This window comes from Mercenaria mercenaria, chromosome 3, assembly GCF_021730395.1.
Source record: "Mercenaria mercenaria strain notata chromosome 3, MADL_Memer_1, whole genome shotgun sequence".
NCBI classification, from domain to species: Eukaryota; Metazoa; Mollusca; class Bivalvia; order Venerida; family Veneridae; genus Mercenaria; species Mercenaria mercenaria.
In genome coordinates this window covers 15,415,939-15,428,064 of record NC_069363.1, presented here as the reverse complement: position 1 = coordinate 15,428,064, position 12,126 = coordinate 15,415,939, and the positions used below count along the sequence as shown (strand labels likewise).

The window sequence follows — 12,126 nt, the reverse complement described above, 5'->3', positions numbered from 1 at the left end:
GCACTACCAAGGAAATCCATGAAAATAAGTCCTCCATAAATATTAAAGATTTCATTGCAGTGATACTGCTCAGGGAGTAATTATGATGGCAGATAAAGCTGAAATGCAGGGCTGAGTGCAAAACTAATGTAACTGTATAAAATACAAGACCCATAGTTTCAAGCTAGCCGTGGAAAAACAGTATGAGACAACAGAAAGTATCAATAAAATGTCATGAATTGAAGGAGGGCACTAATGCAAGCATGGAGTTCTTCCAGATTTACAGCAAAATTTCATTACTTGTGAAATATATTAAAAAGCTATACAGAATAGATTAAAGTATTATATGTGAATATGATTCCAGTTGTTTGTGTTGCTATAAGCTACATGGTATAGCAAAAATCTAGCTATTTTAGTCTAAAGAAATTTTTTATACTTTCTGCAACTTCATGAGCATGATGATAACATAGTGTTGTTTTCTCTGAAAATATGTGGATGAGGCTAATTTGACTTTTAAAGTTGTATGATTTTTTGAAAAGGGTATACTTAGTTAAGTATTGTCATCCTTGGTGTCGGTATTGGTTAAGATTTTTGTTTAGAAGTAAGAGCTATATATATAGTCATTAGAGTAGTATGTTGGCCAAGAACCATAACTCTCATATGCATTTTGTCAGAATTTTGCTTTTTTTTGTACTTAAAAAATTGGAATTTCTTGGTTAAATTTTTTGCATAGGTTCACTTTACTTGAATGCTAAAACAGCCCTTAAAATATTTACATGGACTGTAGGCAGACTGGTATATATTGATAAATATAAATGGTACTATGGTTGTCATATAAATGATTGACTTTAAAATGCTGTCACTGAATGTATAATAAATCTGTGTTGTATATTATCCCCGGAATGGTTCAGTTAACATTTTCATGTGAAAATTCATTATATGATTTTTCTGTAATCGTCATAAATAAAATGGCACAGAAATAAAATTTGTTACGCTAATGCACTTGCCATTTCACGAGAGACTAATTAAGCATACTTAGATAGACTCATTAAGTCTTTGTAGATCCATTGTAGGGCAAGCACAATGAATAATACATAAAGTTTTCTGTTCGGAGCTTTTGAAGCACGTTTTATATTCAGTTCTTTACGGGATATTACCATAGAAATTTCTGTGTTATTTAACATGCCCTTTATTTCGGAAGTAATTCATGGATAAATCTGTATCAGTTCCGAGGCACTGAGTAATATTCATGCATACTTGGAGTCAATACGGCACTGAGTAATATTCATGCATACTTGGAGTCAATACGGCACTGAGTAATATTCATGCATACTTGGAGTCGATACGGAAAATATAGGTAACGCTTTTATTTCAAGTAGGTGAGTAGGGTAAATTTTGCAACAGAAAAAATTATTCTAGTAATAGGTTGTCAGTTACAGTTATTGTTCCCTTATAATTTTATGAAGGCAGCTGAGTCTAAATATGTATACATATTGTGAAGGTTCTTCTTCAGTGATTGTCAATGATTTTGTTTACTTCACATTTACATAGGCACACCTTATTATTTTTGCAACATTTTGGCTTCTTTTGGTTGAGAAATACCTCAGGTGCACCTTCAGGCATTATTTCTGCCATAAACTTCTGCATCATGAAATTACCTCACAGAGTGTAATCTTTTAAACAAAATGATGCCCCTTTTATAAAACTCATTTTAAGTTTAGAAAGCATTTTTATGAACTGGAAGCTAGTATTAAGTAGAAGGTTATGAAGTTATTTTCAAATGGTGTAGCATACTGTCATCAGACCTTATGATAATGAATTTCATTTTTAACAGAAAGGAAAATCTTGAATAAGACAGTGTGTCAAACATTCTTTAAATTCACTATTATAGCTGGTCTGCCATTGTGATATTGCTGAATCATTACATAGTTTTGGAATACAGCATGTCCTGTGCTTACAACATCTCCAAGAAGCAAAGCACTAGCTTCTCTACAAAGACCAATATTTTCTTTCCCAGTAATTAGAATTCTTTGTATTAAAATTAACCTCTTCAGAGCAATGTCCTTGTTATGAGAAACACATTTTAGTCTTTTAGTGTTTGCTCTATAGATAGGTTGCAGGAAATATCTATATGAAAAATATTGGGCTTGAATTTTTAAGAGAAGAAAATGTAATCTAATCTTGAAATGATCTGTGATGGATCCATTTCTTCCAGTAATAATTTCTGGGTAAGAGTGTTCTGATATATCAATGTATCATAGATATATTTGTCATTTGATATATTGTTAACAAATTCAACATTCAATGACAGTCAGACATTATATTATACCAATTGCTTCTCTAGGACAAAAGTTCGAAATCTGCCTACAGAATATATGTATTATTTTTATTCTAGTTTAATTAATTTGCACAAATACCCATTGATCAATGTTATTAATGTCCCTGATATGTTAAAGTGCATCATTTTCAAATCAATTCAAAAACCAAACCAGCAACCCACAAAAAATTGTACATAAGAAAAGGGAAACCGAAAGTTTCTAGGTGAAATAAAGTTCATCAGTCATTACTAGTATGAATAATTGATGGTGTTACCCTGTCAGACACTGAGAGAATTGAGAATCTATAAGTTTTCTTGTCTATCCAAACATGATCTTACAGAAAATCAAATACTTTGTCTGAGATTTTGATACTTCCTTCACATGGAGGGAATTGATAGTTCCTTTAATGTATTAATACGTTAGGCAAGAGCCAGAAATTGAAAGGCCAGAGCCAGAAATCGAACCAGCATCAAAAAATGGCAACATCGCCTGGCAGAAGCAAAGTGGAACCAGTCTACCATTAATTTATTGAGCTGCTTTCTTAAACCTCCAAAAAAGTGGAAGAAATTATGCTAATATAAAAATCATTTTAATAGTTGGTTATTTTGTATTCCAATAGCTATGTCTGCAAATATTGCTGATATAAGATGATTTTGTATATTATACTTTGGATCTTTCTATAATATATTATGCAACTTGTTTGGATTCATAGAGAACAAATCATTTTTGCATTTCCACTACCGTCCATGAACAGGCTCAGACAAACCGAGCCTGCAACATTTTCGTTTTTGTCGTGTTGAGCGACCTGTGAAGTTTCCACTTTTTAACCAGGTTTTCCGGGCGGGCGGCGGCGGCGGCGGTGGCGGCAGCGGCGTCATACTGGTGTTTCCGGTCAATAACTTTTGTTTCGGTAAAGATATTTGAATAAAACTTGGTATGTGTGTAGCTTATATCAAGACAAAGGCTGGGATTGATTTTGGGGTGTCTGGGGTCAAGGTCAAGGTCACTGTTATTTAAAATAGAAAAAGGGTTTCCGGTCAATAACTTTTGTTTCGGTAAAGATATATGAATAAAACTTGGTATGTATGTAGCTTATATCAAGACAAAGGCTGGAGTTGATTTTGGGGTTTCTGGGGTCAAGGTCAAGGTCACTGTTACTTAAAATAGAAAAAGGGTTTCCGGTCAATAGCTTAACTTAGGAATGAGTTATCATGATTAAACTTGGTGTATAGAAAACTTATATAAAGTTGTAGCTTGGGATTGATTTTGGGGTTTCTGGGATCAAGGTCAAGGTCATTGTTACTAAAAATAGGGTTAGGGTTAGGTTAGGGTTAGGGTTAGCATATCTTCTACATGCATGGAGGGATTTTGATGAAAGTTGGCACAATTGTTCACCATCATGAGACGGAGTGTCGTGCGCAAGAACCAGGTCCCTAGGTCTAAGGTCAAGGTCACACTTAGAGGTCAAAGGATACAAGAATGAAAACTTTGTCCGGAGCATATCTTCTTCATGCATAGAGGGATTTTGATGTAACTTGGCACAATTATACACCATCATGAGACAAAGTGTCTTGCGCAGTTCCCTTCTTTAGAATTACTTCCCTTTGTTGTTACTGTAAATAGCTTATATTGTAACTTTTTCATTACTAGACATAGGGAAAAATCGAGACCACTTTTCTGTAGTACAACATGCATGCTGTATCCAATTTTGAGGTGTATTTTGACCAGTCTCTACCTGGTAAGGATTTCTGTGTGGACTTACAATTTTTTTTTTTGGAATTTTTTTTTTTTTAAGATTAACTTCCCTTAGTTGTTACTATAAATAACTTATATTGTAACTTTTTTATAATTGACCGTAGGGAAAAACCAAGACCACTTTTCTGTGGTACAACATAGTTGTTACTTTCTAATTATAGGTGTATTTTAAGGTATCTCTACCTGGTAAGGAGTTTTTTTGTGGACTTAGAAAAACAAAAGAATTACAATGATTACTAAACAACCACAAAATTAAAATTACATCTGAAAATACAGGTGCTAGGGTAAAGAAATTTGCTGTGACGGGCGTATATTGTGACATTCTGGCACTCTTGTTTATTCTTATGAAAAGTGTTGAAAACCTGGTTTCGTGGCATTGCCGGGTTTCTTGTCTTTATTTTATTATCACAGCAGCGTTGTTTGTGCCGTGTGGCGGCTGTAAAAAGTCTCCCCGTACATTCAATCAGGGCTGTTATAATTCGATCTTCTCAGATCGTTCAGCACGACTTTTATGTCGTGTTATTGGTACTGTTTAGTTTCTCAACAAGACCATTTCGGCCTGGGTGGTTCCAATACCGTAGATACCCGTGTATAATGCGCACCCGTGTATAATGCGCACCCCCGTTTTGGAACCAAAATCCTAGGAAAAAAAACTTTTTTTCATCAATTTTGATCAATTTCTAGGCAAAATAAAATTGAATGTAATGTTTACATCGACGCCGGAATGACTACTTCCGCGGCGAATAGCGTAATTGGTCTCGCCAAACTATTGATTTTTTTTTTCATGAAAATCAGAAAAATAAAATAGTTATTGTTGTTATTTTAAATACAAACAAATATTTATGAATTTATAAAATGTAAATGTTCGGAAATATAATATTTCCGCGGCGGATAGCGTAATTGGACTCGCCAAACTATTGATTTTTTTCGTAAAATACCAGAAAAATAAAATAGTTGGTCTCGCCAAACTATTGATTTTTTTTCATGAAATAGAAATCAGAAAAATCAGAATAAAATAAAATAGTTATTGTTGTTATTTTAAATACAAACAAATATTTATGAATTTATAAAATGTAAATGTTTGGAAATATAATATTGTAGCGAAAAAATAAATGAAACGGCCATTTTTGACAATAAACGTAAGGTTGACAATATCTGAGAAGTTGTAGTGGCACTTAGAAGTGCCGTTTTTTGACAATATCTGAGAGGTAATCCTCTTTCTGGAAGATATGGTTGGCTCTTAAAAGTGCCGTTTTTGACAATATCTGAGAAGTGGCTCTTAAAAGTGCCGTTTTTATGACAATATCTGAGAAGTGGCTCTTAAAAGTGCCGTTTTTGACAATATCTGAGAAGTGGCTCTTAAAAGTGCCGTTTTTTATGACAATATCTGAGAGGTATTCCCCTTTCTGGAATATTTGGTTGGCACTTAAAAGTGCCGTTATTTAAGCCTTGGGAAAGGCTTCTGAGTGGGTCTATACTGGTATTAACGGTTCTCAGAATGCAGATACTGACACGACCTGCTTAGTTCAAACCGCGAACAAACTTCTCGTCATTAAAGGACAATTACATACAGATCAAAGGTCATACTTTTTCAGATGTTATACAGATCAAACAAATATGAAACGAAGTGTAATTATCGCCAATTATCGGCATTTAGTGAGAATGCACCTGTAGTGACTTGTGTCAGTTTTGTTGTTCGCAGTTTTACCATGTCTCAATTAAAGAAAACACACAACCAAAAATTGCTGTATCTGCATTAATTTTATTTGAAATTTCATCTTATAACAAAATAATGTTATGTTTTATCATAAGTTTTCATATTTAATAATATTCTTTAATTATCTAAATTTACGTGGTATATATCGGGGATGATAACGATACGGCAACTATCCGTAGTTTAGACAATCCTTTAAGAGTAGTTTCCCTTTACGAAAATGGCCGAAAACGTAAAAATATTTGTTTTTTGAAGCTGGAAAATTGTCTATACCTGTGTATAATGCGCACCCACGATTCGGGGGTGGTTCCTGGGGTAAAAAAACTGCGCATTATACACGGGTATCTACGGTACTCCCGCTTTCATAGCTATGGATATTGTATAATCACCCCTTGGATATGGTGCCTGCTTTTTAATTTTGTCTTTTGACAGTTCCTGTGATACGCAGGCTCCATAACCTCAGATCCCCTTCCTAAATTCCAGTTTGTTTAGTTCTGCCCATTTTTAGCTCGACTATTCAAAGAATAGTCTAGCTATTCTACTCACCCTGGCGTCGGCGTCGGCGTCACACCTTGGTTAAGTTTTTGCATGCAAGTACATACAGCTATCATTTAAAGGCATATAGCTTTGAAACTTATTTATTCTTTTTCTAGGTCAATTACCAACCTCACTGGGTCAAGTTCCATAACTCTAACATGTATTTTGAGCAAATTATGCCCCCTTTTGGACTTAGAAAATTCTGGTTAAAGTTTTACATGCAAGTTACTATCTTCAAAACTAATGCAGATATTGAATTGAAACTTCACATGTGTCTTCGGGGTTATAAAACTAGTTGATAGCACCAAGTGCCATAACTCTGACCTTCATTTTGGCCAAATTATTCCCCCTTTTGTACTTAGAAAAAAATTGTTAAAGTTTTGCGTGCAAGTACATACAACTATTACTAAAAGGCATATAGATTTGAAACTTATTTTTTCTTTTTCTAGATAAATTACCTACCTCACTGGGTCAAGTCCCATAACTCTGACATGTATTTTGGCCAAATTATGCCCCCTTTTGGACTTAGAAAATTCTGGTTAAAGTTTTGCGTGCAAGTACATACAGCTATTACTAAAAGGCATATTGATTTGAAACTTATTTTTTCTTTTTCTAGATCAATTACCTACCTCATTGGGTCAAGTCCAATAACTCTGACATGTATTTTGAGCAAATTATGCCCCCTTTTGGACTTAGAAAATCCTGGTTAAAGTTTTGCGTGCAAGTACATACAGCTATTACTAAAAGGCATATTGATTTGAAACTTACTTTTTCTTTTTCTAGATCAATTACCTACCTCACTGGGTCAAGTCCCATAACTCTGACATGTATTTTGAGCAAATTATGCCCCCTTTTGGACTTAGAAAATCCTGGTTAAAGTTCTACATGCAAGTTACTATCTCCAAAACTAATGCAGATATTAAATTGAAACCTCACATGTGTCTTCGGGGTTATAAAACTAGTTGATAGAATCAAGTCCCATAACTCTGACATGTATTTTGGGCAAATTATGCCCCCTTTTGGACTTAGAAAATCCTGGTTAAAGTTTTGCGTGCAAGTACATACAGTTATTACCAAAAGGCATATAGCTTTGAAACTTATTTATTCTTTTTCTAGGTCAGTTACCAACCTCACTTGGTCAGGTTCCATAACTCTTAACATGTATTTTGAGCAAATTATGCCCCCTTTTGGACTTAGAAAATTCTGGTTAAAGTTTTACATACAAGTTCTGGTTAAAGTTTTACATACAAGTTACTATCTCCAAAACTAATGCAGATATGGAATTGAAACTTAACATGTTTCTTCAGGGTTATTAAACTAGTTGATAGCATCAAGTCCCATAACTCTGATATGCATTTTGGTCAAATTATGTCCCGTTTCGAACTTAAAACTCTTTTGATATTTAACATTTTGGGTAATAATTTCCTGCTTCTGTGACAATATTTCGAATAGTCGAGCTTGGCTGTCTTACGGACAGCTCTTGTTTTCTCGTTTGGGGCAAACCCATTATTTTATCTGGGGACCAAACGCCGCTCTTCGTGGAATTACACGCCTCAACACGTGTATCATTGAAAGTTCCATGTTCACCGCCATTTGAATACATCTGCGGATGTCTCTAAATTGCTTTTTGTACTTTTAGCATGTGTAAATGTTTAGTTCTGCTCGACCCGGGGCTAGAGGGCGTGGACGGTAGCATGCATTTCCACTACCATCCATGAACAGGCTCAATCAAACCAAGCCTGCAACATTTTCGTTTTTGTTGTGTTGAGCGACCTGTGAAGTTTCCACTTTTCTCTATTTTACTGATTTTACATTTCGTCTACAAACTGTGCAGTATCAACTGTTACACCTGTTTGGCTTGCACATCTATTTTAGTTTAGTTTATACTAATTTATTTTAGCTCAGTTGTGATGAAAGCTTAAATCTTATTTGAACCACTCTCGAGTCCACCTCCTGGAAAAACCAGTACTGGTGTAATTTGAGAGGTCATGGTCTTGACCCTAGTGAGGTTTAATTTGTTACCACGACCCCCGGATTGCCCATCCATTTTGATCAGTAACAGCGCAAGATTTTGATTTGAGAGGTCATAAGTTTGATCCCCGGGCTTGACAAATGTTCTTGATGACAGTATAAATTGATAGAATATGATAGTGTGTCATTTGTTCTCAGAAATATGTGTGGAAGTTGTTAGTTACTAAGTCTTAAAGAGAACAAACCAGCTGTATGTTCTTGGACTGTTGGAATTGCTTTGAGAAAAAAATCTGTCCAACTTGTAATATAATATATATGATCAGAATGTGTACAATGGACAACTTTTTGATAATCTTGTGTTTGTAATAATTTCATGAAAATGATTCTCCACTAATACTATTATTTACAGAAAATTTCTTGGCTAATATGAAGATGCAACTATGTGTGTTCAGTTTGCGAAATTTTGGTAAGTCAGTATGTGACAGTTCAGAGTTCATGTACTGATCATCCTCATCTATTTTTAAATCAAGCATTAACATGCATGGCATTTCTGTCAGCTAATAGTAGCCTGGGAACATTCACATTTAATGAAGCACATTTACTAAAATATATTTACATAAATTCTTTTCCTATTTTCAGAGAAAGGAAAACCAGATTTTTGAAATCCCCCAAGTCAATTTCTCCAGTGGTGATATGTAATTAGTCAATACCAACTGTTCCCAAAAACAATTACAGAATATTCTATTACTCAATAACTAAACATCTATGGGATAAAGCCATATACATTTCCTCAAGTTTCTATATAAAGCTTAAGGAAACAACTGATATCGTCAAATGAGTGGGTCTTGTATTATTTATTTTCTTTACAATTTTATCCTTCTGTGGCCTGCGCTGCAGATGTTCTTGTGATGTATGAAATTGTAGACTTTTGCCTCATAAACGTCAGTTAAAGACAGCGAAAATAGGTGTTACTAACTTCCTGTGATCATGATGAATAGGTCTCTGTAGAATTCTGCGGATCTCAAACTGTAATTACGTCTAATACACTGTTTCTCAAAAGTTTTCCATGAAAAATAGCAGAAGCTTTTCAGTGGCGGCAGTTTTGTCAGTGACGAGTCTGAGAATTGCAGAATCGTAGTAGTATCCGAGAGAGATAAAAAGATGTCATTCAGAGGACAGGTTAGTACTGGATGCTGGTTAGGTTAACTGTCCCCTGTATACAACTGAAATACTGTTGGAAATGAGAGCTAAACTCAAAATTTAAAATAACGTGAAATTATTTGTTTATTAAATTGTGCTTTCAAGTGACTAATTTTTATACGCCCGTTTGAAAAACGGGACGTATTATGGGAACGCCCCTGGCGGGCGGGCGTGCGGGCGGGCGGCGTCCACAGACCTTGTCCGGAGCATATCTTCTACATGCATGAAGGGATTTTGATGAAACTTGGCACAGTTGTTCACCATCATGAGACGGAGTGTCCTGCGCAAGAACCAGGTCCCTAGGTTTAAGGTCAAGGTCACACTTAGAGGTCAAAGGTCAAATTCAAGAATGACTTTGTCCGGAGCATATCTTCTTCATGCATAGAGGGATTTTGATGAAAGTTGGCACAATTGTTCATCATCATGAGAAGGAGTGTCATGCGCAAGAACCAGGTCCCTAGGTCTATGGTCAAGGTCACACTTAGAGGTCAAAGGATATAAGAATGAAAACTTTGTCCGGAGCATTTCTTCTTCATGCATAGAGGGATTTTGATATAACTTGGCACAAATGTTCACCACCATGAGGCGGAGTGTCATGCGCAAGAACCAGGTCTCTAGGTCTAAGGTCAAGGTCACACTTAGAGGTCAAAGGATACAAGATTGAAAACCTTGTCCGGAGCATGTCTTCTTCATGCATAGAGGGATTTTGATATAACTTGGCACAAATGTTCACCACCACGAGACGTAGTGTCATGCGCAAGAACCAGGTCCCTAGGTCTAAGGTCAAGGTCACACTTAGAGGCCAAAGGTCAGATACAAGAATGACTTTGTCCGAAGCATTTCTTCTTCATGCATGGAGGGATTTTGATGTAACTTGACATAATTATACACCATCATGAGACGAAGTGTCATGGGCAGTTCCCTTCTTTTGAATTACTTCCCTTTGTTGTTACTATAAATAGCTTATATTGTAACTTTTTCATTACTAGTCATAGGGAAAAATCGAGACCACTTTTCTGTAGTACAATATGCATGCTACATCCAATTTTGAGGTGTATTTTGACCAGTCTCTACCTGGTAAAGATTTTTGTGAGGACCTACAATTTTTTTTTTTTTTTTTTTTTTTTAAGATTAACTTCCCTTAGTTGTTACTATAAATAACTTATATTGTAACTTTTTTATAACTGACCGTAGGGAAAAACCAAGACCACTTTTCTGTGGTACAACATAGATGTTACTTTCCAATTTTAGGTGTATTTTAAGGTATCTCTACCTGGTAAGGAGTTTTTTTGTGGACTTAGAAAAACAAAACACTTAGTTATTACGAAACAACCACAAAATTAAAATTCCATTTGCAAATACAGGTGCTAGAGTAAAGAAATTTGCTGTGACGGGCGTATATTGTGACATTCTTGCACTCTTGTTGGTGATAAAAAACCTCCATGGCAGTTTTTAGAAAACAAAGCTAGCAAACCTCTAGTTTTCAGATTTTGAACTTATGACATGATTGTATGACCATGAATAAGTTACATGATATTTTATGGAAGTGGTAGGAGTTGTTAAAGTAGTCAAAATGATTCATTGTAGCTGTATTACCTATCAGGAATTCATCTTCATTATGCCCTGTAGAAAAATACTGTCTGTTCTTACAACTGGTGTAGAAGGGAAATAACTCATCACTACCTCAATTAATGGAATTAAGAAAACACTGTTATTGCAATAAAGAGAAATTTATACTCATCACTTCTTCAGTTAAAGTGGCATTCTGCGCATCTTACAGCACGTAGTGTGTTTTGGTGAATGTTTTATAAAAGCAAGTTTTCGGTTGCTGTGCATTTAAATGTGTTTAATTAACAATAATGCCGCATAAGTATTTGAAAGTGATGCTTTAGAAATGAAGAAATCGGACTTATAAAAAATAGTTCATTTCTTCAGTCTTGTACGCAATGATCTCCCTTACCTATAAGTAGAGATTTCTGAGGTTGAAGGGAAGCAACTCCTGCAAGCAGTTTTACTTTCCTTAAAAAGACTGCCCCAGTCAAAATAAGAAAAGTCATATTTAAAAAGTTATTATTTCGTAATGGTAACAGGAAGAGTTTGGTATACTGGGTTAAAAACTATAATTTCCTCCGCCCTTTTTACACACATATCTATTTGTGCTGTATTAACTTGAAAAATGCGTATAATTCCACTTTAATTGAATTTACAAATGGTGTAGTTACAATTAAGGTAAATAACTCCACACTACACTGAAATAGAAATAATACATCACCTCCTAAAGTAAATGAAATTTCAAAGGGTGTAGTTAGAAATGAGAGAAATTTGATCATAAGAAATAAATAAGTTATGTGTGATTGATTGGGAATTCTTCTTTATTAAATGAGCCGTGCCATGAGAAAACCAACATAGTGGCTTTGTGACCAGCATGGATTCACGCAGTCTGGTCAGGATCCATGCTGTCCACTAACGGTTTTTCGCTTTGAAAGCGAACAGCATGGATACTGACCAGACTGTGTGGATGTGCAGGCTGGTCTGGATCCATGCTGGTCGCAATGTTGGTTTTCTCATGGCGCGGCTCAAATTTGTTTCTGCCTGCTTGGTTGTTAATCTTGTGACATTTTAATTGATTTATATTGAAACTGAATTGTCTGG

General features: G+C 35.2%; 1 protein-coding gene across 10 annotated transcripts in view; it reads left to right on the top strand.

Annotated features, from left to right (window-relative positions):
- The window catches only part of LOC123525383 (neuronal calcium sensor 2-like), a 215,638-nt gene that overhangs the window by 158,336 nt on the left and 45,176 nt on the right, over positions 1–12,126 (top strand). Inside the window, exon 1 of one of the 10 annotated variants that reach the window (XM_045304396.2) lies at positions 1,107–1,336. The exons of the other annotated variants lie outside the window; for them this stretch is intronic. The gene's annotated coding sequence lies outside the window, so the exon portion shown is untranslated. Of the gene's footprint in view, positions 1–1,106; positions 1,337–12,126 lie in introns of those variants that run through there. 10 annotated transcript variants of the gene reach the window in all.